General features: G+C 41.3%; 1 long non-coding RNA gene across 1 annotated transcript; it reads left to right on the top strand.

Moving 5' to 3' along the window:
• The first annotated feature begins 890 nt into the window (after positions 1-890).
• On the top strand, positions 891-2,708 carry LOC118569820. Its single transcript, XR_004943091.1, has 2 exons — positions 891-1,538; positions 1,906-2,708. It is a non-coding gene; the product is annotated as an uncharacterized LOC118569820 (long non-coding RNA).
• Positions 2,709-11,509: the final 8,801 nt, after the last annotated feature.

The following is an 11,509-nucleotide window of genomic DNA, read 5'->3' as shown; positions in this document are numbered from 1 at the left end:
ACTTGTCAACTCTTAGCAAAACAAACAAACAAAAAAACTATAAACAGATGTCACAGTATACCCCCATGGGTCTGCTGCACATCCTTGTTGCTGTAAAGCTCAGAGAGTACTTAGAAGAGGTTGCAAAGACAGGAACCCTTCATCCACTGGTCTTCTAAGGAGCATGGAACTGTGGGAACTCAGTGAACTCCAATTGTCAATCTCTTATAGCTATTGGTGAGATGGCCTTGCTCGGCTCTCAATACTTAAGTAGTGTTAGGTTAGTAGGTTTTGTTTTGAGAACTAGCATGATAGTCTTGATTATCCCCTGGCATTCAAAAATGTAAGTTAGTGTCTTGAATTCCAGGGATAGCATGCATGTCCAATCCTGAACATGAGGCTTGGAGAGATTTCAAATACTGACTAATTAAATGTTAAAATCGGATTCCTTTACAGGACTCACTAGCTCAACATGATGGTCCTCAGTTCCATCCACTTTATTCTGCCAGGTTGTAACACATTTTGTCTGATTTGCAAAAGCTAAGAAGAAATGGAAAGGCATGAGATAGAAAGGGAGATAACAAAGAGTGTGAAAAGGAAGAGGAAGGGGGAAAGAGAGCAATAAAGAGAGCCGATATAAAGAAATGATCCGAGAGGACATGAGATGCTCATAAAGAAAGGATACAGTAAACCCCATTACTCTAGCTGGGTGTAAAGTCTGTAATCCCAGTCCTCAGAAGGCAGAGGCCGGAGGATCAAGAATTCAAGGTCATCCTCAGTCACACTGCAAGTTCAAGGCCAAACCCGGGATACACGACAGTCTGTGGGAAAGGAAGGAAAGAAAGAATGAAGGAAAAAAGAAGGGGAGGGAAGAAGGAAGGAGAAAGGAAGGAAGGAAAACCATATAAAAATGAATACATACTAATAAAAACAGAAAGAAAACACAGATGCTTCTGACACTAAATTTCCACAGAACTTCACACTGGGCACAACTCAAAACAAACCTCACATTAGGCCTTTAAATGATAAACTTGGAAAGGAAAGGTGACAGGCCTTGCATTAGCACTTGTTAACTAGGACGTTACACCGTGTACCACAAGGGGAAACACTGACAAAATTTACCCTGTCAAATCAGAAAACTTCATAAATGAATTGTTAAGAAAATGAAACAGATAGATACAGGTGGCAAGAAATCATTTTTTTTTTTTTAAATTGGACTCCTTTTTGTGGCATTGAGGTAGTAGAGTTTTATAATCTCTGAATGCACGTGAAGAACTGCTTACCCTGTCTCACTACAGGGCATAGGCAGCAGTTTCCCAGGATAGAAAATAACTACCCAGGGGTGGAACTTAATCTATGGGCAGGCTGGGTTCCGCTACCCTGGAATGGGGACGCTGATAAATTTTGCATATGCTGTGGCAGGTGCCCAGAATGGTACATGAGGACTGGTCTTGTGACAGGAGGGGGATATGATGGCTGCCGCCAAGTATCTGAAGTGTCACATGGAGGGTTGCCTGCCTTGTGGTTACAAGAGACATTACTGGAATCAGTGAAAGAAGGTGATAAAGAATCAAAAAAATCAGACCATTAAGTCACGAAAATGTCTTAAGTGCAACATTGATGGGGTTACACTGGGAACAAGTGAGCTCCCTGTGTGAGGACTCTGCATGGCAGGTAGGATTTCACAGCAGCATTAGACCGGAGACCACTAAGGTGGTCCTGGACTTTATGGTAATATGTACAGATGCATATTAATATAAATGTTGGCCATGTAAAGCAAGCAGAGGTGACAAATTGATTTGGGAGATTTTATTTTACTGGTGTGGGCTTTGTAAAGTTTTCTATAACCCCTGTCTGTGTTTGCCCTTCCAAAGTCCTTGGGAGACAGGTAGAAATAACTGAGGCTCCCTGTGTTTCCGTTCGCAGGTGGAGAAACAGTGGCTGGAGAAAGGAGAGATGTGGGTTTGGCACAGTTGCTTCGGCACAATGTGTGTCTCACTTGGCTGAGTGTGGATTTGATGTTTTCAGAGAAGGTTCGTCTTTGTTAGAACACGGCTCCTGAAGGCAAGCCAACAGCTTCATCTGGTGCTCCATTGACTCAACAGCAATCCTTTCCAGCGCTGGGGAGAACTTGGCCGCGTTGGACCTAGTGAGACACGATGTGGGCCATGTCAGGCTCCAGTGTCGTGCCTTTCTCCAGTTTGTTCCATGTCTTGTTGGCTATACATCAACATTTGTCTTTGTTATGAAAATAGTTACAAAAGTGACTTCATCATGTTTTACAGTGAAAGCGGGACTTAGTACACTTTGCAGAAGTTTCTAGAGCCTGGGAGTCAGAGCCAGAAAGTGTCAGTCTAGCTTTTACCCAGTTCTTATTTCCAACTTTGAGCCTCTTCACTGTTAAAAGTGGAGGTGATCATACATTCATGTGTCTGTTGATTCCACAGAGATCCGGTGTTCTAAAATTCAGCTTCTCATCGATAATCACTTAATGCCTCAGGGCCTGGGAAGGTGGATGGGCGTTAAAGAGTTTGTTGTATAGCCTGAGATCTTGACTTTGGAAATCCCTTACCCATGTAGAAAACTGTGCATGGTACAAACCCCTATCACCCCAGCACTGGTAGGTTGGGATGGGGGCTCAGCTGGCCAGCCAATCAGTCTAGCCACTTGCTGAACTCCAGAATCAGTGAGAGACTGTGTCTCCAAACAATAAAATCAGAGTGATACAAGATGACACCTAAGGTTGACCTCTGGTGTGGTGGTAATGTGTTCCCCAAAATATTGCGTACCCTAATAAACTTATCTGGGGTCAGAGAACAGAATAGCCACTAGTTACAGAGGCTAGAAAATGGTGGCACTCACGCCTTTAATCCTAGCATTCCAGAGGCAGAAATCTGTCTGGATCTCTGTGAGTTCAAGGCCACACTGGAAACAGCCAGGCATGGTGACACATGCCTTTGATCCCAGGAAGCGATGGCAGAAAGCAGAAAGGTATTTAAGGCATAAGGAACAGGAACTAGAGTGGGTTAAGCTTTCAGGCTTTTGAGACACAGTTCAGCTGAGATTCATTCTGGATGAGGACTCAGAGGCTTCCAGTTTGAGGAAATAGGATCAGCTGAGGGCATGGCGAGGTGAGGTGGCTGTGGCTTGTTCTGCTTCTCTGATCTTCTAGCTTTCACCCCAATACCTGGCTTCAGGTTCATTCTTAATAATAAGACCTTCTAAGATTCATGCTATACTCTGGTCTCCAAAAGCACATGCACAAACTTTCAAACCCCTAGTGACCTACTTCTTCCAGGTCATCAGACTGCCTGAGTTTCCAGGTCCTCCCAAATGACCTGGTAATATGACCATCTTGGGGCTAAGCACTCAAATCATGAGCCTATAGAGGACACTATATATTCAAGCCATAACATTCTGTCCTTAGCCTTCAAAGGCTGATGCCTATCCTATAATAGAAAATGCATTTAATCTAAATTCTAGAAGCTACTAAAATTCTTCGGATACTTACATTTAACTTTTAAAAACTAAGAATAAAGTTATATACTTTCAGTATATTGTGGTACACAGTGTCCAAATTAGATCATAGAAAGGAGAGATGGGACTTGTCTTAGTTCATGTTCTGTTGCTATGAAGAAACACCATGACCAGGGCAACTCTTAGAAGAGGAAGCATTTGATTGGGGGCTAACTTACACTTTCAGAAGTTTAGCCTATTATCATCAGGACAGAGAGCATGGCAGCATGCATGGCAGGCATGGGACTTGAGAAGTAGCTGAGAGCTACATCCTGACCACAGAGAGATTGGGCCTGGCATGAGCTTTGGAAACTTCCAAGCCTACTTTCTTCCCAAGGACACACTTTCTTCCACAAGCCAACACCTACGCCAACAAGTCCACACCTCCTAATCCTTCTAATCCTTTCAAACAGTTCCACTCTTTGGTGACTTAAGCATTCAACCATATGAGCCTATGGGAGCCATTCTTAGTCAAATGACCACAGAACCTAAGACATAAAACCAAGAAGATTGTCATTAAATCCTATAGCTCCATGTCCAACATCCAAAGTAAATGCTGTTTGATGTGAGCTCCCACAAGCTTGGGCAACTCCATTCCTATCCTCTCACCATCTGCAATCCACCCGACTGTTTTCTTGGGCTGGCTTGAATGGTAGCCTACCACTGTTATTGGAAGATGTCCCACATTTCTGGTATCTTTACCATGCCAAGGGTACATCATAGTGTGGGCCCTGCACTCACAGCTTCATTCAGCACACTCTGAGGGCCTCTCTACAGAGAACCACCCACTTCCATACACCTTCTTAAAGACCTGAGAAGCCTCAATCACCACATAACTCCTGCATTCTGTGTCCCTGCAAAACAAGCACCTCATGGGTGAGGCCAAGGTTTGCCAACTGCATGGTCACCTTAGACCTTGGTTGCAGTCATCTGTGAATACCTGGGTGGTAGAACCTGGAAGAATACATCCCTATGGGGTCCTTTGAAAATAGAGTATCCCAGTGCTCTTTCCTCTCAAGAAACAGTCTTTCACATGACCTTGCCATTCCATCCCTTTGGCCCCATGGTGGACGTGGTCTGGTCCGTTTCCTTTTTTTTCCCAGTGAAAGATGGTTGGCTTCTCTTTAATAGCACTGATCTCTTTATTGACTACAAATTTTAATTCGTTATTTTCATTCTGGCCAGGCAGCAAGATTTTCAGACTCTTCTGCTCCTTGTTTTCAGTTTTCACTCTAAAGCTCATTAAAATCAACCAACAATGACGATGCCACATCTTAAATACTGGCCTCTCTTAAAATCTCTGCTGTCACATTTATTAGTCCATTTTTTTAAATGCAGCCTCTCCAAAAAGTTTAAGACATGGACAAAACACATACAATTCTTTGTCAGAGTGTAACATGAATGTCTCCTAGTCCAATCCCCAACGGAATCCTTGTTCCCCTCTGAAACCTCATGAATTGGCCTTTACTGTATACTTTTGGGTTAGCATTCTAGCACTAATGCAGCTTCTGAGATCCCACTAGAATCATTCATTAGGCTCTGAGCACACTAGGACTTCTCTACCTCATATTTCCAGACTCTTCCAAATTCTTCCACAAGCCAACCCATGTGGTTAGGTTTAGTCACAGCAACAACCCTACTTCTGATACCAATTCTGTGTATTGGCTGCTTCTTCCATCACTGTGACCAAAATGCTAACATAGTAATTTAAAGAACAAAGGATTCAATCTGGCTTAAGGTTTTAGAAATTCTAGGTTATCATGGTGTGGGGAGGGTATGGCAGAACAGAACAGTTCACATCTTGGTGGACAAGATGCAAACATCACGCAGAAAGGAGCCACCGATAATATACTACCAAGAAACTGCCCTCCATAACCTTCTTCCTTATGCCCAGTCCCACCTCCTGAGTTTCCAGAACTCAGAACAGTACTGCCATCTGGAGACTATGCATTTAAGTCATATATCTATGAGAGACCCAACATATTCATTTACACATCAGAAAATAAGAGTCCTCTGAGAAATTCTGCCTTTAAAAACAACTTTCTCGGGGTTAGGAATTTAGCTCAGTGGTAAAGTGCTTTGCCTAGCAAACGCAAGGCCCTGGGTTGGGTCCTCAGCTCTGGCAGAAAAAAACAAACAAACAAACAAAAACCAAAAAAGCAAAACTAACTTTCTCTGTTTTCTTAAGCACACCAATCAAGTTTTGTAGTTGTTGCTGTTGGGGACTAAACCAAGGGTGTTTCACATGGTAGGCAAGATCTCTACTCCTGAGTTACAACCCCCGTTCACAACGATTTTATAGTCTTTGTCCTTTGACCTCATTATTTATGTCGCTGGTGGTTTTATTTCTGTCATATTTCACTCCCCTCTGTTTTTAGTCATAGTATCCCAAGTCACTTCATATCTAGATTTTTATTTTCAATTAAATGCTGAAAGTTGCCCACAAGAATGACAGAAGTTCCAAATGCCTTTTTATGGCAGCAGACACAGCTGAGACCTCATGTCTCAAACCCCAAGTAGGAGGCAGAGAGAGACTGGCAGGGAATGGCACAAGACTTTTGAAACATCAAAGTCCTGCCCCAGTGACACACCTCTTCCAAGAAGGCCCCACCTCTTAGTCCTTTCCAAACAGCCCCACCCAGAGACTAAGTAATCAGGGCAAGTATTAAATCATAAGAGCCTATGGGGGCCATTCTCATTAAAGCAAAACAAAGCAAAGCAGAACAAAACAAAACAAATGCTTTTTGATTGATAACTCAACCACATAACTTTTTCATTTTGATCTCACCTTTGAACTCTGTACCTTGGATTACCTTCAGCTTTGTGCAAACCCCTCACTCTTTCCCCAACTCAGGTCATATGGCTTCATCTCCCACACAGTGGATTTGAAGTTGGCCTAACAGAAGGGCTCTGAAACTGAAATTTAGGATAAGCCAAATCCAAAGAGAATCAAATGTAAGAAACGGTGTGTGGTAGAGAATAACTGTGTGTGCCCAAGTTGACATTCTCCTAACAAAGGTAGAAGGAATGCTTGATCTTGGCATTAATTCTCTGAAGAATCCATTCAGGATAAGACACTTCCATGTATTTCTACTGCTAAATCCAAAAACAAATGTCTAATATCTTGAAGGAAGAGTCTTTTAATTCTTGATGACAGAAAGTTGGAGAAACAGCTGGCAGAGTTGAGATGTTTAAAAGGTCTTGGACCATGACATCACTGGGTGGTATTTTGTAGCTTTTCTATTTATATTGAAATCTTAGTGGATTGGGGGCATGTGAGCAGACATGTAATCCTAGAACATGAGTTTTTATAACTGATGTACTCCTCCAATCTAAGTACAAGGACACTTAGAGGGCAGTCGCTCTGATTTGAGATAAAAATAGACCTATTTATTTATTTATCTATCTATTTAGTTGTGTAAGAATTTTGGAAACAGTATTAAAATGAAATTTTAATAGAAGAAATTCAAACTTGATAAATGAATTTACTTTGCTTACCAAAACTTGTTCCTTAAATTCTCACACTTCCTCAAATGCTTGAGTCTAAGTTAAGGGCAAAGTGCTTTTTGTTTTCTCCTCACTTTGTGCCACAGTAATGGTCCCTGATGCTTCAGCCTGATGCTGACTGTTGTGAGCATCTGGTCTGAAGTGTTTGAGAGCAGACTATTTTAATATTGTATGCCCTCTAGTTATGCTTCAAATGCCATTAATGATTCCAGGCAAAAGAAGCACACAGTAGCTTCTCATAAACAGAACCTGCTGTGAACATGGACAAAATGTCCACTCCCGTTTCTTTGTTAAAGCCACACAGCATCCAGTTGAAGTTCTTTCCGTGGCCTTTACCTCTGAAGGGTTGGGTTAGGAAATGAGAAAGATGGCAATCACCTCCTCTTAATCAAATCAATGGGACACTGTCTGACATTCCTCAGAGGTATTTACCAAATTCAAGTTAGATGTGCGTCAGCACCCACAATGCAGACGACACTGATTCATTTTTTTCTTGGAAATGGGAAGGAGTTAGAGCCTTCCATTTTTATACCTTGGGAAGCTGAGACATGTTAAAGGGAGTGATGTTCCAGTAATTAGCTAGCAAGCCAGTAGCAAAGAAAGAGCCACACCCCAAGCCTCTTAAATTTTTATGAACCAGAAATTCTAAAACCCGAACAAGAATAGTTTATTTTTATTTATAAACTTGATTTCCTTTTACAGTGTACCAATATATTTTTAAAGAATATGCTGCTCTCTTAAAATAGCTAGCTTATTATTTTATTTTATCATTAGAAATAGACTAAGCCTGAAATCTAAGTTATATTTTCTTTTATGCAGTTAAGGTCTACCAGAGCACCCCACTGCACACAGCTAGTTTTTTAGGTAGGGTTACTATTGCTGTGGTAAAACACCATGTCCAAAATCAAGTTGGAGAGGAAAGGCTTTATTTTGCTTGTACTTCCAAGTAATAGGCCAGTCCTGGGGGAAATCAGGGCTGGAATCTGAAATAGAGGCCATAGAGGGGTGCTGCTTATTGGCTTGCTCTTTGTGGCTTACTCAGCATGCTTTCTTTCAGCCCAGGGTTGGCCCCACCTACAATGGGCCCAGCTATTCCCCATCAATCACTAACTAAGAAAATGCCCTACAGGCTTTCCTATAACCTGATCTAATGGAGGCATTTTATCAATTGAGACTCCTTCTGAGATTTGTGTCAAGAAGCCAGGGAAGCTGAGATCCAGGACAGCATAATTCCCTCCATCTTTGTAAGGACACAAACTGAAAACTACATCTTAGGTAACCTTATTCTGGGAAGAGACTATTGAAATGCCCGTGAGGTGTTTTTTTTTTGTCATAACCCAGAGATGTATGCATTTTTTTCATGTTTCAATGACTTTACATAACTATAAGCAGGCAAAGAAACAAAGGAGAGCAGCCTGAGTACTTAACAAACGTTCCTCCATGGCAGTCTTTGGAGTTTTTGGCCTGGGCCGCAAGAGTTGTATGTTAATTTTCTGCAAATGAATGGTGAACTCAAAAGCACATGGTGGCTTTCTTTCATATTTCCTCCTCTAGTTCTTCCAGTGACCTGTCAAAGCACCCAAGCCCCCCTGGAATGTTCTTGGTTTCTTTTCTGAACCCTGACCCATAAAGCATTTTGTATCAGAAGAGTTCTGGAAAATGACCGTTCCAATGAAGGCATCTAGTCTACTTACGTTTAAGGTCGTTGATAACCAATAGGGGTTGGTAACTCTTTAGTTACATCCATCAAGAAAGAATTTGCTTATTTTTGTTTATTTTTGCTCAGACTAAAATGTCTACTGAGAGGAATTTTTTATGAAGCCAAATGGCTGTCGTAATGAATTATTTTGATAGGAACAATAAAAAAGACTGTGGGAAATCCTGGTTGACTTTACAAGCTCAAAGCTTGAAATACCTGGGTTTAAATATGGTTGAACAAACATAATTACAACTATCCTAAAGTAACATATTCCCTCTTGTACTAATGATGCTGAGACATCTTGAAGCCACAGTCGGTTTGGTTTTACAGGCTCCCAGAATGCAGTGTGAGTAGAGATGTCTCTTGGGAAAATGAACTAATTGACTGACACTTTGAATATCAGAATCAGAGCGGGGGAGAAATTGGGGTGACTATGAAAATCCAATAAACCCCTCAAATCCACCAAGTTGTCTCCTTTCCTCTTGGAAGGGGAGGTTGACTACTCCTTTTCAGACACCCCATTATGACTTCACCTAGAATTTGCTGCAAATAGACACGGTTTTGTGTAAGATTCACTTCATCCCCACATTGTCCCCAGATCCATACACTGGTAGAGAACTATTCAACTTGCTACAGGGAACAAGGACAAATTTTAAGCCACAGGAGACAGTTTAAATGTCAAATCAGTGGCTGATTTGTGTTGGCAGAAGCTTGGGGAATACTATAGGAATGGGTTTTATTATAAGCTAGATCATTTAGGACCCAGTTAGAATCCTGGATTCCTTTTATGAACTCCAGCAATGAAGAACGGCTTTGCCATGCACTTGGCTGTTTGAAGCTGGAGCTGATAGTGGCTTGTGGTAAACAAGTCGAAATCCTGAAAAAATGGAGGACAGAACAAAAAGAAAGAATCTACAGGTGTAGGGGCGTAGGAATGTTGTAAAGGTCTGTCATGCCTGTCCTGCTGTCCACTCTCACAGGACTCTTTAAGATGAGCTCATCAGACGATTCCATAACCAAGTGTAAGGATTATGTCCTTAATTATGTCATCAACCTGCGATGGTGTCCCAGCCTAAAAAGCGAGTGTGCTCTCTCTGTGCTCCCTTTCCATATGGCCTCTCCTTTTGTATTCTCTCCCCTCCATGTGGTCTGTCACCGCTACATTCAGCACTCTCCTCCGTTGGCATGACCGCCACTTAATCAACACCAAGACGTTGAGAAAAACAGTTAAATGTCCTTGGGGGGCTCTACAGTGTCTGTCTTGAGTGATGGCAGCAGGAAAGATTGTCACTGGAAAGGCCTTTTGAGTGTGATGAAGATGGCAGGACCCTGAAGCGGATGAGCTAGAGACAAAGTCAGTGTGTTGGAGACAGGCTGACCCCTGAGACGTACTAGCCAGCCAGTCTAGTCAAAACAGCCCCCTCAGGGTCAGCAAGGGTGTCTCAAAAGAAAAGACAGAGTGCATTGAAGGGAGACACCCATCCCCTGGTTTCCACATGCATATACACCAACACACACACATACACACACACACACACACACACACACACACATCACACATATACATGCATACATACACCACATGTACACACACATTACAGACACACCACACATACAACATATTATACACACATACATACCACACATGCACACACATTATACATACTACACACATACACATTACCTATCACACATATAACACATTACATACACACTACATATATACATACATTACATACACCACACAAACATACATATTGCAGATACATTACAGATACACATTATACACATACACACATTACACACATATACACATACCACACATACACACATACCACACATACACACATTTTACACACACACATTATAGACACACACACCACACATACGCACACATTACAGACACACACACACCACATACATACACATTACAGACACATATATCACATATACACACACATTACAGACACACACACATACATACACATTACACATATGCACACAACTACACCAATGCACACTACACACACACCAATAGCAAGTAGAGTTACTGCACTAACATGCATTTTGATTTCACATATTTCATGAAAAGTAGAATAAAGGGGATCCTTTACCATATTAGTGATTTCAGAATTTCTTTGGAAATTTTTAGCAATTCAGGATTTGAGATAATATTTCATTTTGAAAGTGAGAAATGAAAGTGTTAAATGTTTATTTTAACTCTGAGGAAGATATGAGAGACTCTCCTCGGATTATTATAAATGATTACAGTTCTTCATTCAAAACAAAATTTTAACAGAAAATCCTTGCTATGAGGGTAATGTAGGTGGTACTGAAAAAGAAGTATGTAAATCAAATTTAATGATGATTTTTTTTTTCCATTTTATCACAGGGATTAGGGTTACCAGGAGAACACAGCTCTATGAATCCAATTAGGCTGTAATGAAATGCATGCTTTGAGCTTACACATCAATTGATTTAGAGAGGGAAATAATTATAATTACTGGCATGATATTTGGCACTGTGATTATACACTAGATTATTCTGATTATTAAAATCGTTCTGATTTTCAGAATGGGACGTGTTTTGTCTTCCACAATGTGTTTAGGTTCACGGGGTCTGCTGTGTGTTCCGGTGTCTTTGGATATGTGGTGGTGGGGAGAGAGCTGCAGGCAGAATAAGGACGCGAGGTCCTGATGAAGAAAAAATTAGATCTGATTACAAATGACTTCGTGTTTTTAATGAGTTTTTATAATAGAACACAAAAATATCATCTGTAGGAAAACAAAAATGGTTGATTCTAACCGA

This window comes from Onychomys torridus, chromosome 18 (genome assembly GCF_903995425.1).
Source record: "Onychomys torridus chromosome 18, mOncTor1.1, whole genome shotgun sequence".
Taxonomy (NCBI): domain Eukaryota; kingdom Metazoa; phylum Chordata; class Mammalia; order Rodentia; family Cricetidae; genus Onychomys; species Onychomys torridus.
Note: the sequence above shows the minus strand (reverse complement) of the source record. Positions and strands in the feature narration are given on the sequence as shown.